We start from the raw sequence: 20,570 nt of genomic DNA on the forward strand, positions 1-20,570 counted from the left end.
CTTTAGAAAATAGAATACTCGGTACAAAACCATACTCCGCAGATATTGATAGATAGACGAACACTGCAAATATAATGTTGGAAACGAGAACGACATTTAGTGAAGGGGTAAAATACACCATGAATAAAGCCATAGAATGAATGGCTGCCATGGTTGCAGAACGGCCTAATTTAATGACAAGACTGGGGAAGAGTGAGGTGAAGTGAACCAAAGCCACACAACACGGTCAGACAAGGCGGGAATAGGGCAGTGATCTGTCCGTCAGTATGAAGTTGGTGTGTGTTTTGGTGAACAAAAACTCGAGACCGCTAGCAGGAAGATGGGAGACTCGTGTTTCACTGGAATAGTGGTGAATTAAAACATCCTTTGTTGGGGAAATTTAGGTGTAAATACATCCATACAGGCGAGATTATATCCAGACTTTCAGAAAAGGATATGGTCTATATCTTTACAAATACTATCTAAACTTAAACAGATAGCATAAGTTAAACGGGATATTCCCTCTGCTTCTTCTGCTTCTCGTATACACCCTCAAGTTATGTTGACCAAGACATTATTTGGTTTCACAATGTGCAGCAGTATTTTTGGGGTATATTTTATGGCCTGAAGATGAAGATGATGACTGTCCTCTTCAAACTAAATGCAGAATCACAGGCTACATGAGGCATTTTATTCTAAATGGTAGGTTTGCCGTTTTGCAGGAGGGGAATGCCAATATGAGCTGATCAGAGCCAATATTATTGCAATGTTAAAAATATATTTTGTTTGGATTTCTTCAAGGTTGTTAAACCTCATATTTATTTCAAAGCTCAATGCTTAACTATACACTTTCTTTTTCTTCACAGCAACACCAAGTGAGCTGACAAATCTCCTAAAATTCTGGACTGGATGGGAGATTGTGCCAAAAAGTCTCACAGTGGAGCTAGTAGATGGCAGACTCTGGAATGGCAGATTGATCATCAGTATGCCAGTCCAGGAGCAAAGTGGCAGAGAGACTTGGAACCTCTTCAGTCCAGTCTGGTAAGGCACATTTCTCTGCAGTCATGTTAAATCTTTGTAAGTCAAAGTCGTTGATGGTTTTAGAATTGCTGAAGCATGAGAGTAATTCCAGCCTTATTTGGTATTTTTCCCTTTCGTTCATTTTCTTTATTATTTTCTATAATATTTTGAAGCAAATTCACATGATGTGCTCTTTTCATTTAGCTCGAATATGTTTTGGACCAAAACCTACCTCCAGGAGAACTCCTAGGGAAGGATGACAATATCTACCTGACTCGGGAAGACTTCTGGAGCCTGGGTTTGGAACACTCCATGGAATCTACTGTAAGTATATCTTGTTACTTTAGCTAATGTACCGCAAAGAAAATATCATGTAATGCAAGATTGTTGTGTTTCAGAAGTCACGTGAACCTCTGATCTTGTCCAAAATCACGGACTTTGACAACATCATTCGTTGTTCTCTCCATGTGGCATGCAGTCTGACGCCAGAAGACCCAAACATGCAACAAGCGACAAGCGGACCTTCAGAAGTGGAAGATCATGTTGACATCTGTTTGTGACAGAACCTTTGGATTCACTTTGTACGACGCTTTGGTCGTGTTTGTGTTAAAAACACCAAATAAAAAAGAAAAAACAATCTAAATTGTCCTGGATTTGTCTTGTATTTAAATCTACAGCAGTGAACCATGTAAAGGTGCTTTTTGATATCTGGACTGGACTCTGATTGGATGAGAGAAGCTGAGCTGGGAGTTGTCTCCAGCTTTTATATCTGCTTCCTTCTCGGCTGCACTATGACATTCCATACCGGATGGTGCACCATCCAGTAACTTCAAAGAAGAAGCCTCCAACACTCCTACTGGAACAGGATCCCGTGGAAGTTCCCGTCGAGCTAAAGGATGAAGAACCTGACACTGTGATTACAAGAGCTGTGTTCATGCCAGCCAATGTCAGTAGGCAGTGGTCAGAAGAGGAGCTGTCGTTTGTGAAGACGGACCCTTCAGTCAGGGTCAAAGATATATACCGTCAGTATGTGCAAGGCTGCAGGCATGGGCGCCCGGTCATGATGCTGGGAGATTTTGTGACAGTGCATGGTTTACCTGCGTGTGCTGAGTGCTCCCTAAAGGTCCCAGGAGGAGGAGGAGATGAGGAGGCAGCGGTCGGCTGGCTTTGGGCTGGGTTTTTGTGTGTGTGTGTTTCCTTTAGGGAAAAGATGTTCACATTGCTGATCTCTACATCGTGGCCACCGGGAAGGATCCACAAGTCAACCTGCTTCGTTGGTTGCCGGTACGTTTTTTGTTGATTTTTCTCCTCTGTGTGTATTTTTACTCATTTCTACCAATACCTGTAGGAAAACTTTAGGTCCAAGGACATCCTGCTTTTTCCAGCTTGAAGCAGGCAGGCAGGTGAAGCTGACCATTATCTGCTCTGTGTGAGTGCCCTTTGTCTTTCTTGCTCTGTTTTTTCATCTCATAGAAAATAATGGAGGTTGTCATGTATGATGATAACATGTCCATTTCAGGCTATATTGGTAACAGAGAGACAGATACTGTTTCTGGACTCACTTCGCCCTGGTGGTTTTGGAGATGATCTCTACCAAGCCATATTTAGGTTGACATTAAAGAAATGACAAGTTTTTCTGGCCTTGTTCAATGGCCAAGTGCGTTCTTTGGCAAGATCATCTAAAAGCAGCCTCGTTCTTAGGCTACTTCATGATAGGGATGCACAGATACTGGTTCCAGGCCCATACGGTTCAAATGGAATCTTATCCATATCTTTTGTTATGGATAACAAAGGGACTTTTATCATCACAGCGCAAGGGGAGGAGGTGGTGGAGTATTTGTGGTTGCATTAGAATGTACATAGCTATGAGTTTTCAAATAACTCATTACTGCTTGTATTTTTATACTTAAAATGATCATTTTTGTTTTTGCTGTCAAACAGACACTTAATTCTGTTGTTATTAACCACAATTTAGAAAAATATTTATTTTCCTCAAACCGTTTCTGGTATTTATGCAGCCCATTTGCATTGTGTCTACATGCACTTGTATTGTAAATGCTAGATTCTAATGAACAGTCTCTACTTGATAAAAACAAATATAGCAAATATAATTTGTATACCTGAAACTGGCAAATTTTTCATTGAAGTTGTCGCTAAAGCATACAACTAAGTTACAAAATGTACTGTTTACAGAAGGATTTTCTACAAGCAGTTTCATAATCACAGTATATGAAAAGCATCATAATAACCGATACAGATAAAACAGCTTCTGAGAAGATCAATGCCATGTGCAGAATACTTAACAATAACATAATCTAAACAGATGGCTGAAAAAATAAAAACCTATCACAGATCACTACACTGACATTACATTTAAATTTACTTTTCAGTTTTCTGCTGTAAAGAAAGTGAAGTCAGGGAAACAACATGTTCCCCTTAAAAATCTCCAGCTAAAGGAGGTAAGTTCTATATTGAAAATAGTTAAACTAATGTGACAAATTTCACATTGCTGGTACAGAATGTACGAGGCTGTGGGCTTTTTTTTTCTTATTTACTGGACTTGTTATTATTTAATTAATAAATCTTTAATGCTGTCATGTTTGTGATTTCAGGATGGTTATACCATGACAGTCTGCCTCTGGAGGGAGGCAGCCGTTTACAATTTGAACGTGGGAGACCACATCAGCCTCTCCCACATGAAGTGGAGCCAGTCCTCGTATGGCTTACAGCTGCACAGCACAGCATTTACAAGGATTGAGGTATGAAGAAGCTAAACAAACGTTTAGAAATAGGTTTTCAGATTTGACATAATATTATATATGGTCCGGGGAAATACACATGAAGAGATGCAGGGAGACCGAGGGGAAACAACACAGACGAACCAGCAACTACTATGACAGAAGACACAACTTAAATACACTCAGAGAACACAGGGAGATTACACACAGGTGAGGAACACAGCTGGGAGTGATTAACGTGACGAGACTAGGGAGTCAAACTGAAAACACTCACATAAGATGCAGACCTTCACAATAAAACAGGAACTTACACATGAAAGGACACAAACTAAGAAACGCAGACTAGATACAGGAACACACGGGCAGAACAGAGTAAACACCAAACAGAGGAAGAACAGAACCAAAATCGCAATAAGAGAAAACACAAAACGCTGGGTCAAAAGGACCCAGAATCATGACAATAAATTAAAAAGAATGAGTTTTTTATTTTTTTTATCAGTATTTATAATTTTTAATGACATTTTGTTAAGTTCTGTACCATAGTTAACAGTTATAGTATTTTCCAATGTTAAGTATTTATATTTTAAAAATTCTAATAATCTTATATTTGTGTTTGTTTTTAATTTTTTTAGAACACTGGAAGGCTAGAAATGTTTTTCTTTTGAAAAGAAGAATAACAGAACAGATCAAGGCTTAATGTTTTATTTTGTAGATAATAAAGGGGGCAGGTCTATCAACAATATTTTATTTGTACCTTTTGAAAAAGCCAACAAATTCCTTTTATTATTAATTTTAACACTCCTGCTCTTTTAATTTTTAATTCAAATGATTGTGGAAGGGCAAAAAGATGAACTCGAGATTTCTGGGTGGATATGATATCAATTAGAATAGAAAAGAATAGAATAATTCTTTAATTGTCCCACAAAGGGAAATTTGGTTGTATCAGCAGTACAAAACAAAAACAAACACACATATACAAACAGAACAGGACACAGAACAGAAACATGATTTGTACATTTTTACATCATGGACAAAGCAAAGCAGAGTACAGTACAGTTGTTAAAATTAGAGTACAAACAGTGCAGGATACTGAAAAATGTTTAAATAGTTAGGAATATTTAGAATAATTAGCAAAATGCAGACTTTGTATCGTACCTGTGCATTAAAAAGTAGACATGTAGTAGACTGTTTCTTCTAACTTTTTGCCTGTTTTCTTTCTTTTTTATTTTCATATGTTGTCTTTTCATTGTGTGATGGGATTTCCGGCTCTTTTTAGAAAACCAGCTCTTTCGGTTCGGCTCACTAAAAAGAGCCGGCTCTTTCGGCTCCCAACCGGCTTTTACGGTTGTTTTGTTGCTTTAATTAATTTATTATTAACAATAATATAAAATTATGCACAAAAGGAATTACTAATGTACAAAAAAAGTGGTTTTATTTTATATGTTTATATATAAATATATGCGGTGGCCCCTAGAGACAAAACACATACAAACTCCAAGAAGCACATACAAACTCCAAAACACATTTCTAGCATTAACTGAACTTCCAAAACAGAGCTACCTAGATCACGTAAATTACACAATTGAAAGCATATGTGTATTGTTTAAGTATTTATACACAAGCACTATATTCATATATAGTCAAATAATTAAAAATTAAAAAAAAATAAAATAAAGTTCATTTACCTGTTATTACCACACACCAAATCCAGCCGTTGGTACTTGCTAGCTTGTGTAGCCACTAGGTAACAAAAGCGCAACACTGCCACTAGCATCCTGGAGCACTTCTGTTGTCTTTTGTACGTGTTTTGAGTTTTTACGTGTTTTGGAGTTTGTACGTGTTTCGGAGTTTGTACGTGTTTTGGAGTTTGTACGTGATTTGAAGTTTGTATATGCTTCGTCTGTAGAGGCCACCGTAAATATACTTTTATTTATTCACTCCACATAAAATGTAATAAATAAATCATATAATACAAAAATCAACTAGTCACATTTCAACTTTTAACTATTTAAATTTTCAGCTTTTTCCTTTTACAAATTTAAAGTGAAACAACACAAAACACTGCAAACCACAACACAATTAAATATAAATTATAATATGAAAACAAAAAGAACATGCATATTCTCTGTCATATGGGCCTGCATGAATAAACTTTCTGAATCCTTTATCATCTGCAACTGAAAATAGTTGTGGATGATTAAATACCTTTCTAATGTGACATTGTTGTCCCTGGCTCTTTCTCTGTCTCTCCCTCCTGCTCTGTTCCTGTGCTACTGCGAGTGTAACTACCGCCCCTCCCCCCTCTTCCCAGCGTAAAGCACAAGGCTTGCATGCGGAGTGAAAAAAAGTGCGAGAGAGAGAGGGTGAGAGAAAGAATGTTTATATGTTCTCTCTCTCTATATATATATATATGTATATGTGTGTGTATATATCATATATATTGTATATCTTTTGTATATAAACTATAAACTTTCATCTTCAGACAAAAATTATATGACTTAAATTACTTAAAAATTCTGCCTGGTCTTGTGTCTCTTTGTTTCTGTAACATAAATAACGAGCCAGCATTTTCCTCACGACACCACTGATCAGCTCTATGGACCCTCAGTTTACCTGTACACATCCATCTCACCTGTCAGCTGTTTAATACCTGCTGATGATTCAGGAAGCACGTCCACGTGTCCTGGTGTTAGTCTCCTGTTTATTGCAGCTGCTGTTCAATATAATGTAATGTCGACACAAAATTGTGCACAAAATAGGTAAATGCAGTTTGTTTCCTGAGCGCAGACCTGCTGTTTCCCTCAGAGTGACTGTTCTGGGTTAAAAATGACAGACTTTAAAAGGAGGCGAGATGGACACTGAGAAAATTACACAGCACTTTATTAGTGGCTGTTATCCAGTCACCAGCTTTAGCAAACACCAGACTGTCAGGTGACGTTTACATCACTGTTTTATTTGTTTCTTGGAAAATCATTTTGGCTCAGATTAAAGTCAAGTTTTATAACTGTACAGTTTTACTCAAGTTTAATGTCATACTGCAGAATACGTGTTAGACTGAACCATTCGCTTTTCTTTATTATCTGCTGTTCGTATGTACAGGATTTTTTTTAACCATGAATTTTGAAATAAAACTAACCTGAAAAATCGTTTTTATACAAGGAGAAGAGAGAAAGCGCTATCCACCAGGAGAAGCGTCTGAACCAGCATGCTGTTTGTGAATACTGAAAGACTCCAGCCTGTCTAGAAATACTTACATTATCTGTTTTTTAATATTTATTCAACTGTATTCTAAGCACAATTATCTGTTAGAAGTTTTGGGGTTTACTAAATTAAGAAAAAAATCAGATTACTGTATTTTCCGCACTATAAGGAGCACTTAAAATCCTTTAATTTTCTTCTGGTTGAATTCTCACTGACCACAAACCCATTTTATGTGATTTTATGTTTCAAAAAAACTGCCCAAAACTGTTTTAGTACGACTTTGGTAAGCTACAAAGCTGAGCATTACCGCTACCGTAGTCACGAGCTTCCCAGAGTAATCTGGGTCCAAAACGCCGTCCTTTAAGGTCCCAAAGTCATACAAACGCTGCGGCATCACTGAGAGTTAAAAACTGTCTAATTTATTTCATCTGTAATGATCAGCATTGCTGCTTTATGGTGTAACAATTAAGTTTAACATCCAGGCATCCATGAAAACATTCATACATTCTTATATAGTTATATAGTTCTATACTGTGTATTGTGTATTTTGTTGTACAGTTATTTTATTTTCAACTTTAATTTATATATTTTATCTTATTCTTTCCCACTTAAATTTACCCTTCATTCTAATTTGTGTTGTAAAGTTATTTCATTTTTAACCTTAATTTTTTATATTTTATTCCTTCCTAGTTAAATTTACCCTTTTTAATTTTTTCATATTTATTTCCTATCTTATTCATAGCCTTTCCTTTTTTTTTCTTTAGGTCACAAGCAGTTGTCTAAGCATTTCATTGCATATCGTACTGTGTATGACTGTGTACGTGACAAATAAAATTTGAATTTGAAAACAGAATTTATTCAATTTAATTGAGTTAGAAGTTAGCAGGAAGTTAGCTCGCTAGTTCCCACCTAAACATGATACAGCATGTTCTGAATGAAAGATTTCTAATAAGAAAAATAAAATAATACATCTCTTTTATCACTTCCAAAATGATTGAAGACAGAAAACTAATCAGCAGTGACATTTGTAGGGTTACAGAAGTTGGACTAGCTGGTATATAATGATTTGCTACGTGATCACTAGCAGCACAGTTATGTTAGCATAATATAAACACAGTGTTGCTGGAGGATGAATGCTAACTTTTGTTCAGAAGAATTACGGAGATAATCCATCCACAATACATCCATATACTGCAACCACACCGGAATAGAGCAGTAGTGAAAGAATTCTAGTGATGTGTTGGTCACAAACGAAATGGCTCTTAGAGCCGGATCTTTGACGTGAACGACATGAGCCAAGGAGCCGTGGTTTTTCTCTCACCCTCTCTCTCTCTCGCACTTTTTTCCCACTTCACTCAGCACGCGAGCCTTGTGCTTTGTGCTGGGGAGAGGGGGGAGAGGTGGTAGTTACACTCGCAGTAGCACAGGAACAGAGCAGGAGGGAGAGACAGAGAAAGAGGCAGGGACAACAACATCAGAATAGAAAGGTATAGTAATCATCCACAACTATTTTCAGTTGCAGATGATAAAAGATTCAGAAAGTTTATTCATGCAGGCCCATATGACAGAGAATATGCATCTTTTTTGTTGTTTTCTTATTTTAATTTATATTTAATTGTGTTGTGGTTTGCAGTGTTTTGTGTTGTTTCACTTTAAATTTGTAAAAGGAAAAAGCTGAAAATTTAAATAGTTAAAAGTTAAAATGTGAATTTTGATTTTTGTATTATATGATTTATTTATTACATTTTATGTGGAGTGAATAAATAAAAGTATATTTACGGTGGCCCCTACAGACAAAGCACATACAAACTTCAAAACACGTATTAACTCTAAAGCATGTACAAACCCTGAAGCACGTACAAACTCCAAAACACTAAAAACTCAGAAGCACATAAAAATACAAAACACAACAGAAGTGCTCCAGAATGCTACGCGCAGTGTTGAGCTTTTGTTACCTAGTGGGTACACAAGCCAGCAAGTACCAACGACTGGATTTGGTGTGCGGTAGTAACAAGTAAATGAACATTTTTTTAAAATTATTTGAATATATATGAGCGCTTGTGTATAAATACACAAACAATACACATATGCTTTCAATTGTGTAATTTAAGTGATCTTAGGTAGCTCTGTTTTGGAAGTTCAGTTCATGCTAGAAATGTGTTTTGGAGTTTGTACGCGTTATGTCTCTAGGGGCCACCGCATATCTTTATATATAAACATATAGAAATAAAACCACTTTTTTTACATTAGTAATTCCTTTTGTGCATAATTTTATATTGTTGTTAATAATAAATTAATTAAAGCAACAAAACAACCTGAAGAGCCGGTTCGGAGCCGAAAGAGCCGGCTCTTTTTAGTGAGCCGAGCCGAAAGAGCCAGTTCTCTAAAAAGAGCCGGAAATCCCATCACTACTCCATACTTTGCTCGGACATAAGCGCTCTTTGAGACTCATTGAGTCTACCTGCGAGAACAAAAATCACTCAAGAAATCTCATCCTCGTCACCAAGATTATTGTGGAAAAATACACTGAGCATTGACCCAAACTGACTTTCTCAGGTTTATCGAAAGAAGCTTCAAACCTTTGCAAAGGGATCAACACAGCACCAGCAGGGTTCATACCAGCACTGACAAACAGGCAAAATAATAACAGCTCCTCTATAGCCATACAGATACAGTGAAAATGAAAGTGTTTTTGAATTTTATTTTCTGTAAATCATTTGATTTATTTAATACATTAAATATTATATTTTAGAGGCCGTTCTAATCTGATATTCCATTCTAGGCAAATTGACAGCAAATAAAACTAAGTACACTTTTAAAACTTTTTTTTAAATTAATTTTTATTTGAATTCAATTCAATTTTATTTATATAGTGCCTAATCGCAACAACAGTTGCCTCAAGGCGCGTTCTATTGTAAGGTAGACCCTACAATAATACAGAACCCAACAATCATATGACCCCCTATGAGCAAGCACTTTGGCGACAGTGGGAAGGAAAAACTCCCTTTTAACAGGAAGAAACCTCCAGCAGAACCAGGCTCAGGGAGGGACGGCTATCTGCTGCGACCGGTTGGGGTGGGAGAAGGAAGACGGGATAACGGACAGAAAAACGTTATAATGTAATGTGGTGAAATTATTATCAACCAGGTTGTTCATGAGACAATTACTTTAAAGTAGTCTGATTTTAACATTTACAATGAAGAATTGTAATAAAAAATGTAATGCATTTAGGCTACGTCCACATGTATACCCAGGTATTTTTGAAAACGCTGCTTTTTTGATGCAGGTGTCAGGTAAACTTTAACGTGCTCGTAAGAAAACCCTAGAGAAGAAATTAGGTCTCTTCAGTGGGGCATTTCTTTTGAAACTTTTGACAATCACGTTGTCAATATTGTCTTGGCCATTAAACATTAACTCCAGCACAGTGTTTGGATTTTTCCACTTTTCCCGGAGTTCATTGTATACTTTCACACTGACTTCTTCAGTGTTCTCTAAGGACATATTAAGGTTTTGGGACAAAATTTTAACCCAAATCCTGTTGGTAAACCTGTTCATAATGGCTTTATCAGCCCCTGGAGGCAATTCCCTTGCCTCATTTGCATTGCTTATAGCGTGCAGAACCAAATCTTTCGTGAAGCTTTCAACAACTTTTATGTACTCTTCTCGGTTTTCAGATATAGTGAGTACTCTTTTTGGTAAAGTCAACAAGGGTTCTGTAAACGTTGGGACAGTAATATCATCAAGCCGTTCGCTCAGATATAAAATCAAATATTTCTCCTTGCAGTTATGTGCTTTACAAAGATTGGTGAAAATGTCCCTGTTGATATTGGTCAGCCTTTTTGGAGATAGATCCAAATTTTTCTCGTCAATTTGAGGCCAGAGTTTTTCGCGCAGGCGATCGCTGATAGAGTCGGGATTGTGCCGCTGTGTGAAGTCCTTGTATTTAGACGAGGCTTTGCTTGGGGCCTCTGAAACTACCAACTGAATAACTTTGTAAACACACATCTTTTCTTCAGACAGATAATCAGATGCCAGAGTGATGTCATAAGAACCAAAATCTGAATCAGACTTACGGACTGACCTATGTAGTTTTTTCTTCACAGGCTTTTCCAGGGGGCAAGCTTCTATGTTGTCCAAGTCTTTTGTATCAGCTGAGTAGTTTTTCTTCGGTTCTACTGTGGCTGTGGTTTGGGTTTGAGGAGGAAACATCTGGGATGACACAGACGCTTCTTCCTTAGATGAATCACTTAAACCAATAAAAACATTTAGATATATGTTGGGTGGTGTAGGTGCACGATGCAGTGTTACAATGGGCCAGGCATGTTCCGCAGGAAGTTACACCAAGACACAAAAGACAATCCAGGCAATTTTGAAGATAAAAGCTATTCTCCAAAATAAAATACTGCGATTGACAAATGCGATCAGATTCGTGTATGAAAAGAGACAATAGAGATGAAAATAAACACATCGCAAAGGAGGGGACAGCCTAACTGACTAGGTTTGGGGCGGGTGTCTCAAAGGGAGAAGAGAGTGAGACAGAGAGAGAGACAGATTAGAGACAAGTCAGCGATGAACGATGTCAAAGTAAAAGCAGGAGTGACTAAAACAAGCTCTCTTTAATTATTTTGGGATGTTATTTACTTATCAATTGTGAAAAAATTGCTCTGAATAAACAGAGAAGCAAAAACGCTCATGAACTGGCGTGGAGAAAGACGTGTCTGTGTGAACAGGGGAAAAGCTGAACGTGGCGCGGCGCTTCCACGTGCAGTGTCTACCGTCACTCACGAGTAAAAAGACTGCAACATTAACATTAGCATTGGAGGCTAAATAGAATTTTCGACACATCTCCTCCTCTATTAAAGCTCGTTTTCAGCAACCGAACACCAAGAAACATCAAGAAAACCTCACTGCGCCGATAGAATACCGTGAATTTTATATAAGTTTGAATAACTTACCGTTTGTGTAAAATACTCCAATGAGTACGGCAGGCATCCACCACGGTGTAACCAGCAGAAGCACATGGAAAATTGGCCCGGCAGAGCAAACTTATTAATTGATCCACGGGTTTACCTGGGCAGAAGCCCAGGGGCCTACCAAGTTAAATAACTCTCTTCAGAGTTCATTTGCTTGGACTTGAATAACACTGTTTAATAACTCCAACACTGAACACTATTTGAATCAGAATGTGTTAAAATGACACTTTGAGAGTGGAAATCAACTCTAACATCTTTAACCCTGAAATTTTAACACTCCAGTTTTTGCTGTGTAAAATAAAATAAAAAGCATTATGTAAATAAAAATACAAGATCAGTTTGAACCAAATAAACATTTATTTTTTCAACGATGAACAAGAACATGTATATTGTTGTTGGGAATGGGGAAATGTATGAGAGAGAAAGAGAGAGCTAGTGAGAGGGTGGGGGGGCTGTGTGTGGCCGGGGGGTAAATGTCTTGCTCAGGTAGAGCAGTTGCTGCAGACAAATTTGCTGTGGGCTCGGCAGGTGAACTTTCCACATTTGCTGCAGGTGTTTCCGACTCGCCTCCTTTTCTCAAAACAGAGCTCACAGGACTTCCTGCCCTTGGGATCTGTCACTCCAGAGGGGCCTGCAGCAGCACCATCCTGCGCATCTCTGACTAATTCAGCAGCGGCTGATGAGCGGGGAAGGCGCTCTCTTTTTGACAAATGAGGCTTGATCAGGCTTTCTCCCACCTCTTCTATGAACAGCCTCCTCCTGTGTGACTTCTGCTGATGCCAGGCCTGATCTACGGAGGTCCACAGCACGAAGGCGTTGTAGAGGGAGACGTCTATGACGTTATGAAAGAGGGCCATTGGCCATCGATTGGTCCGTCTCCTGCAGGAGTAGGTGCCGACAACCTAACAAAACAACAACAACATAAAACCTCTGTATATTTTACACAAGAATATATGAGCAAAAATGAATAAAGGTGTGCGTAACTGATGCGTAATGACACCCACCTTATCAAGGTTGTCGACACCACCTTTGCATCGATTGTAGTCGTCAATGATCACCGGCTTTTTTCTTTGTCCATTGCTGACCTCCGGCCTGCGATGTTTTGTGCTCAACAAAAGCACATTCCTGCCCCGTCGAGGAATGTAGTAGGGCTGGGCGATATGACCCAAAATTCATATCTCGATATTTTTTAGCTGGATGGCGATATAAGATATATATCTCGATATATTTTTTAAAGGCCATAAAGTAAGAACAAAAAGAGAGTTCTTAGTCAAAGCTGTGTCCCAGATGTCACACAGGCACTTTTATTAACATAGAGCATACATAAAATTTACTCAAACATAAATTATGAGCATTTATTAAATAATAATGCTCCATAAATAAAAGAAAACAATGTTGTTTTTGTGCATAACAAAAAGCTCACAATTGTGCAGTTAAAATGTAAACTAAAAGACGCTGAGCATAATAACAAAGACAGATTTCACAGCTGCTCTGTTCCGAACTTGTACCGCGTGTACCTGGAGTTTGAAATCCGCTTCGCAACCACGTCTCTTAACAGGTGCCATTTATGGTCCTTATACACAGTAGGGTAATATTACGTTGAAGCACAGTACGTATCACTCCGCGAGGCTCAGCCGTAATGCTCCGACAATCCATCAAGTGGTGCAGCTCCGTAGCTTACCAAAGTTGTACTAAAACATTTTTTGACAGATTGCTGAGCGCCGTGTTCCACATAAAATCGGTTCGCGGCCATCAAGCACAATCAGAATTCATACATAAGGCGCGCTGTCAACTTTTGAGAGAATGCAAGGATTTTAGTCCGTGCAGCACCTCTGGGCTGCATGGCGTTAGCGTGGTTAACTCGTTAGCGTGGTTAGCTAGCTAACACGTTGACGCCCTAACCCTAACGTAACATAGACTATATCGATGTAAAGGATATTGTCACATCTTATATCTTGTATAAAAATATATCGATATTTTTTAAAAACTCGATATATCGCCCAGCTCTAGAATGTAGGACACTAGGGTGTGTTTCAATGAAAAGGCAAAGGTGGAGGCATAGACGGCTCTCCCTCTGGTCTGGCGCAAAACGGGTGGAATTTCTGTTTTGTTCTGGCGAATTGTGCCGACCAGAGCCATTTTATTCTTGAGGAGTTCCTCTGCCAGTTCAAATGAGGTAAAAAAGTTGTCGCATGTCACGACGTGTCCCTGGAGCCCGTCGGTCATCTGCAGGACGACCCTCATCCCCTGATTTACTTCGGCTGGTTCGCCCGCTGCTCTCCCGGTGTAAACCTGCAGCCGCCAGGCGTAAGATGTCTTGACGTCGCAGGCTGCCCAGATCTTTATGCCGTATTTAGCAGGCTTTTTGGGGATGTACTGGCGGAAACCGCACCTTAAGGTCTCGGTCTGGACTAAACAACATCGGCAGGCGGTGTGCCCACATGTCCCATACCTGCCGAAAGGGAGCCAATTTGTCGGTACAGCGTCCAGGTCGGGAGAGCTTGTCGTCAAATCTGAGGGCCCTGCAAATGTGCGAAAATCTTTTCTGGGACATCGCGTCCCGGAACATCCTCCTTCCCGTTTTCTCACTCCAAAGGCTTTTGATTGACTCGTGTTTTGACCGGTATACACCGGCCAAAATGAGCAGCCCCACATAAGCCAGCATTTCGTCGCTGTCCAAATCTCTCCATTCTGAGATTGCCCGTCTGCCATGAAGGTTTGTCATTGAAACGATATGCTGTATAATCTCATCGGTTAGGAACAACCTGAAGCTGGAGAGTGGGTCTGAAATTCGGGCGACGGCGTAGTGGGTTAGTCCTGGAATAAGCCCCGTGGGTGCTGCGACGTAGCGCAGCGTCTCGGTGTTTGTCGGGGACCATTTCTTTCCATTTTTGGCAGTCCACGCCGCTGCTTCCTTGTGCGTCTCCCCCTCATTCTCATCTCCAGTAGAAAAATCAGAAGGCGACTCCTGCTGATCGGTGTGGAGAGACGACTCCTCCGTGTCATCCTCGGAATCAGAGTCACTCTGGGCGGGTGAAGAGGAAAGATCCTCGCTGTCGGAGCGCATCAGGATGTCCACTACTTCCTCGGTCCTGTAATACCGTGCCATCGTGAAAATGCCTACTCCCGCACTACGGCTTATTCTTATAACCTCTGCTGCAGTGCACCTGCATAAACAAGCTGTGACATCACACTCATGATCACATGACATAAACCAATGTTTCCTGGCTTTTGGAGCCAGGGCACATATTTCACATTCAAAAGATCACACGGCACACCACCACACAAAAATGTTACAAATAGCATATTGATAGTTTTGCTCTATGCACCAGGCTTAGCAGAATTGGCTCAGTTTGTCCCCAGTATACCTTTTTTGCTTTCTTTTGACCACTACTCATGCTAGAGCCCTTATCTGGGTCGCAATTTTCTCCAGGACCCAGGTCAGATTGACGACTTTTCAAATATTTACCTATTGCTATTTGTGGTATTTAAAAGCTCAAGGCAAAACACAGGATGACTGACCTGAAACAATAAGAGGAATAATTCCAAAACAGTCACAGGTACAAAGTAAGGAGAGACATCCTAATGCAGAGCACTAAGTGAGTATTTGTTTGCAATACTCTCAGAATAAGAAAGTGGTTTAAAGAAATGGACTGCTATTATTAAAGTGTGTGGACACTTCTTCTTCTTGGCAGATTTGCTGCATGGTTGAAATTCTTTATTAATATATCATCATAAAACGCCAGTTAGCCATACTCTGCCTACTTAAAACTTTTCAGTCTCCCGTTTCCTTCTAAGGAACTTTACTTTGTGACAGCTACTCTGTCAAGAAGGAAGATGAACACAGTGTAACAGTGATATTTGTCTCTCTCTACAGGATAAAAGTATTTATAACGTTCAGCATGTTAATAACACGTTAAGGACAAGGAATAAGAAACCATTCACAAGCTTAAATAGGAAAATACAATAAAGAATAAGAAATACTTTATCTCAAAAGTTTGGGAATTAAAGCTTTATTGTTGGCGCAATACTAAATTCCTTTCTGATCTGATACCAAATAAAACTCAAGCTGATATGGACGATGCCGACCCGACACAGATTGTTTGTACAAAAATTGGATGTGTTTTGGAAATTTAAACTAAGCAGTAGTGTATTTCAAATGATAGCTTTCATGTTTCATTATGAAGAATTATTATACAAGAAATAAAAAACCTGCATTTGTGACAACAGCTGTCTGCAGATCAACAATGGATCACATATCGAGTACTGGAGAGAGTATGAGCATGCAGCGTTTAAAGCGTGGAAGTACTGACCTTACTTTGAGTTTGATTCCATAAAAAGTGACAAAAACATTAGTGTCCGTTGTGCGTGGGAAGAAAACTTTTTACAGCGAAAAAAACCCCTAAACTTCCGAGCAAGCTCCGAGTGCGCAACCACGTAATGGGAAATTCACAGAGAAACTGCCATATCCTTCCACTGACCGCTGCGGCACACCTGCACCAGGGTAAACCTCCGCCTACCCTGCTCCTGCTTTACAGGTGAAAATAGAGCAAAAGGACCGCTCAGTCTTTGACTTTATTTATTTTCTGCTGTGTTTTACTTGCATCTATTTAAAGACTGAGTGTAAACACAAAAAAAAAATAAAAATTTATGTGCTGGAATGTGCAGAAAAAAGGTTTAAATATTAAACAAATTTCTTCCAGGCAGTGAATGTTGCATATAATTACATTTTTGCTTGATGCATAAAGTTAAAAGATTAAAACTAATAAAAAAAGTTTTAAAAAGGGACTTTTCCATTTGATTACATTTTGTATGATGGATTATGTAGAAAAAGTAGAATTGGGCTGAAAGATCTATCACTTTATCACCTCTTCAGGTTGTAAATCGTGTTTTTAAAAAGTAACTAAGTAATTAATTACTTTTGAAAATAAGTAATCAGTAAAGTAACGGGATTACTTTTTTGGGGAAGTAATCAGTAATTAGTTACTGATTACTTTTTTCAAGTAACTTGACCAACACTGCTTACAATCAGCCATTATTGTCAAATAACTGAGTGAGCACACGTGAGTCAAACACAAGAGTAGATCTTCTGCCCTCGTGGATCCCAGCCAAGTTCTGAATTCTTTTGTGTGTGTTTTGGTTAATAAAGTTTGTAGGAAAAAAACTGAAGTGTCTGTGAATTCAGTTTTCTCACAACGTTTACTGTTATATCAGTGAAAGAAAAGATTTTGTAAAAAAAACAAAAACCCCTCACACCACAACATCCTACAGTTGCAAGTGTTAAGTTTAAAATGATTGTGAATGAACACATTTCAGAGGAGGTGTTGGACCAAGAGCTTAAATTGGACATGAAATACTACATGTTTAAAGGCTAATTTACACTATGGAGCAAGGGCGTAGATTTGTTGTGTGGGGCATGTAGTCCATGTCTGTTGCTGTAACAGTAGTCCATGTTTAGAATAAAAAATCCCAGCTCACTGAGTTGATCGGGGCAATAGTGCCTAAAATGTTGCATAATTTTGCTGAGAGATCTTTTACTTTGTGGTCATCTTACATCAGTAGTTTTATGGACAAAAACCAGCAGGTCATTCAGTGTTCCCTTAGTGCTAATGTGTCAGAGATGTTGGTGTACTATAACTGAAGTAATGTTGTTAAGTACTTAAAGTCATATTCTTTTATTGTCATGACTGTATTTGAAGCTATTTTTACTTTTGTATGATACCTGATTTATATGGAATATGGCTGAAGTAAACTAAAGCCTGAAATACTTAGTCAGTCATTTGTTTAATAGTAATTTAACATTATATAATTCACATATAGAACTATGAATTGTGATTTTAAATGGTTTAAAAGCACGTAGAATAGCATATGTAGGCAAGTATGTTTCTCCTCTTTTTATCAAGAAGCAAAAACAAAAAGGAAAAAAAAAAGAAACAGGGCAGGCTTCGGTCCCCACCAACGCCGAAACCAAATCTACACCCTTGCTATGGAGCACTGCTCTCACATGGATTTAACACTTTCTCTCTTCCACACAGTCCTCATTTCTCGTGTGCTTTACAACCCTGAATATTACAGCAGGAAGGCAGTACAGCCAGGGAACACCCTGTGACGTCACACTCTGGACTGGCACACGATGGCAGAAAAGTTCTTAAAGTTGTAAACACTTATTTATTAAACAACACAGTAATATGTCAGATTTTGAAAGCAGGGTATAAATGATTTTCATGTTCACTTTAAAAGGAGACCTGCCAAAGCAGTAATCAGACTCATATGATCAGCGGCTTATGCAACGCAGCTCCGTCGGTGCTCTGACCTGGTATGAGCGCGAGTGTCCGTCACGCGTGGCTGGGTTAAAATACTGCGTCCGCTGAGACATCAGTGGCTTCATTAAATAGCACTATTTTATTTGCTCCTGAGAAAATCAGTTTGGCTCAGATTAAAGTTTCAGCACATAGTTGTACAGTAGGTGGATATTGAAAGCCTCCAGCCTGTCCAGAGATGATTATTCTATTCTGAGCTCAGCTGTCTATTAGAATTTTTGGAGTTAATTAAAATTAGAAAAAAAAAAATCAAATTCACATCTGATTTGTGTTCTTTTGTTTTTTGTTTTTGTTCAATAAGCAGATGTCGGTGTTTCGATCATGTTACGTTGAGATGTAAAATGCTTGTTAGAAACTATGAAACACATCGTGCTGACTTCTGGGTGTTAGAAGACAATTAATAATGCTCATGAATAAGACTAAAGGCAAGAAGGTGTCCTTTATAACTAAACATGTTAATAGTACCACTAGAGTTTATAACATAGCGCGTGTATTTCAGTAATAGCCTGTATATTTCAGTGTAGTGATGTGCAGTTCTTACCAGTTTGTCGTTCGAACGTCAACACGAGTCGAGATTTCCGAGGAAACAGCTCACGTTGACGTTAGCTCTGATACTCCCTAACTTAAGTTATCCAAGTTAACTTAAGTCAAGTCAGATAATTCTTTTGTAATGAAAATGTAAACACTCGCCGGGAGTTACCGCAGTGTCAGCTGTTTAATTCACACAGCGTGTGCAGTAACCATGGTAACAACGGACACTCAGTGGAGGATCGATGTCGATGCAGGTCAGATTTTGGGAAATATCCCTCATATCTCTGAAACTAAAAAACGGTCGTTCATCAGCTGTGCTGATAGTTTTCCAGCAGGACAGCTGAGAGAAGAAAAGCTCAAACTGTCGGAGCAGGTTTGATCGTTCAGGTTTAAAATCAGCTGGAAGCTCCACGATTTCACAGCAAGCGGCTCTGTTCAGGAGAAATATGTTTTATATGTGCACCATGTGAAGCCTGCTGTACTAAAATCACTGAATGAAGAGCAAACAGTGCGTCGCATTGTCGCGAGAACATGCGTGTATTTATTAAATGTATAAATGTTATGATACTTGATTCTAATCTGCTGCTGAGTCTCTGACGCTGATGGAAACGCAACAAACAGAACACAGAGCAAGAACACCTGTTCAACCAATCACATTCATTCCACTTTGTGACAAACTGAAGCGCTCACCTCTCATCATCGGGTTTTTTCCTTCAGTTTAACCTCCTAAGACCCAAACTTTTTCATGGCAGCATTTTTAAATTCTCTTTGCTATTTGGGCTGTTTGGGACCTGATGAATATAAAAACAAAGAATTTACAGATTTTGGTTTTTTTTACCTGATTTTATCTCTGACAAAAATAAGATTAACATATGAGGACATTTGTTTTAAATTTCAATAGAACATTTGCAGTATATTGTCCTTATAAGTGGTTATCAGGCCCTTGTAGAGTAAAATTTTGTATTTTGGTCTAGACATCCCAAAATGTGATGTCCACATATGTGGACGACAGGTCCTAGGAGGTTAAGTGCCCATGTGAAGAAATATTTAGGTCTAAAAACTAAGGTCAGTAATGTGTTAGGAAATCTATAAATCATTAATACTGCTCTTTGTAAAATGTGTAATTCTTTAACTATTGACAAAAAGTCACAGCATCACTTCAAGGAAATATCACAGTTCTTCATAATTTTCTGAACCAAAATACAAAATGATCGTGTATGAAATGTGTATGAAACGTCTCATATATTTTAACAAAGGGACCTAGGAACTAGAGTACCTGTTTTTTTTTTAATGTTTTGCATGATTTGATTTCTGCTTTGTATCACTTTTTTCTACTGCTGGTGAGAAGCAGTCGTCTGCTTAGACGTGAGAAAACTGGTGTAATTTTTAGGCTTTCATATCCTATCTCTGTTTCACATTTCAGAGACCACACTTTCCTACTGAAGATAACAATCTTTAAAAAAAAACTATGTCATCAATCAGGCATTTGCTGCCACTTCAGCTACTGCTGTGTCTGTGGGTTTTAATGTGGTGTAAACAGGAAGAATAGGTTTGTAAGGAGCTCATGAAGTTATAAACATGACTTCAAAAAGTTAGGCTAAATCTGTATATGCTCCATTTGTTTCAGATTATTTCCATTTGTGGATCGATTCAATTCACAACTGCTGCTCTAGTGAGTATTTAAGATAAGATAGAACTTTATTAATCCCTCGGGTGGGTTCCTCTGGGAAATTCGATTTCCAAAAAAAGCACAGCAACGACCGAAGTTACAGAGTTACAGAATATTATATATATACACACACACACAC

General features: G+C 38.6%; 1 long non-coding RNA gene and 1 other non-coding gene across 2 annotated transcripts; one reads left to right on the forward strand and one right to left on the reverse strand.

The window, feature by feature from the left end:
• The first annotated feature begins 811 nt into the window (after window positions 1–811).
• On the forward strand, window positions 812–2,483 carry LOC102308398. The gene is made up of 3 exons (XR_006053346.1): window positions 812–1,020; window positions 1,204–2,283; window positions 2,348–2,483. It is a non-coding gene; the product is annotated as an uncharacterized LOC102308398 (long non-coding RNA).
• Window positions 2,484–13,391: 10,908 nt separating this feature from the next.
• Window positions 13,392–15,061, reverse strand: LOC102309408. Its single transcript, XR_006053345.1, has 2 exons — window positions 13,917–15,061; window positions 13,392–13,428 (listed from the first exon to the last, which is right to left on the reverse strand). It is a non-coding gene; the product is annotated as a piggyBac transposable element-derived protein 4 (transcript).
• Between the last annotated feature and the right edge of the window lie 5,509 nt (window positions 15,062–20,570).

This window comes from Haplochromis burtoni, unplaced genomic scaffold (assembly GCF_018398535.1).
Source record: "Haplochromis burtoni strain Fernald_Lab_line unplaced genomic scaffold, NCSU_Asbu1 Contig_847, whole genome shotgun sequence".
NCBI classification, from domain to species: domain Eukaryota; kingdom Metazoa; phylum Chordata; class Actinopteri; order Cichliformes; family Cichlidae; genus Haplochromis; species Haplochromis burtoni.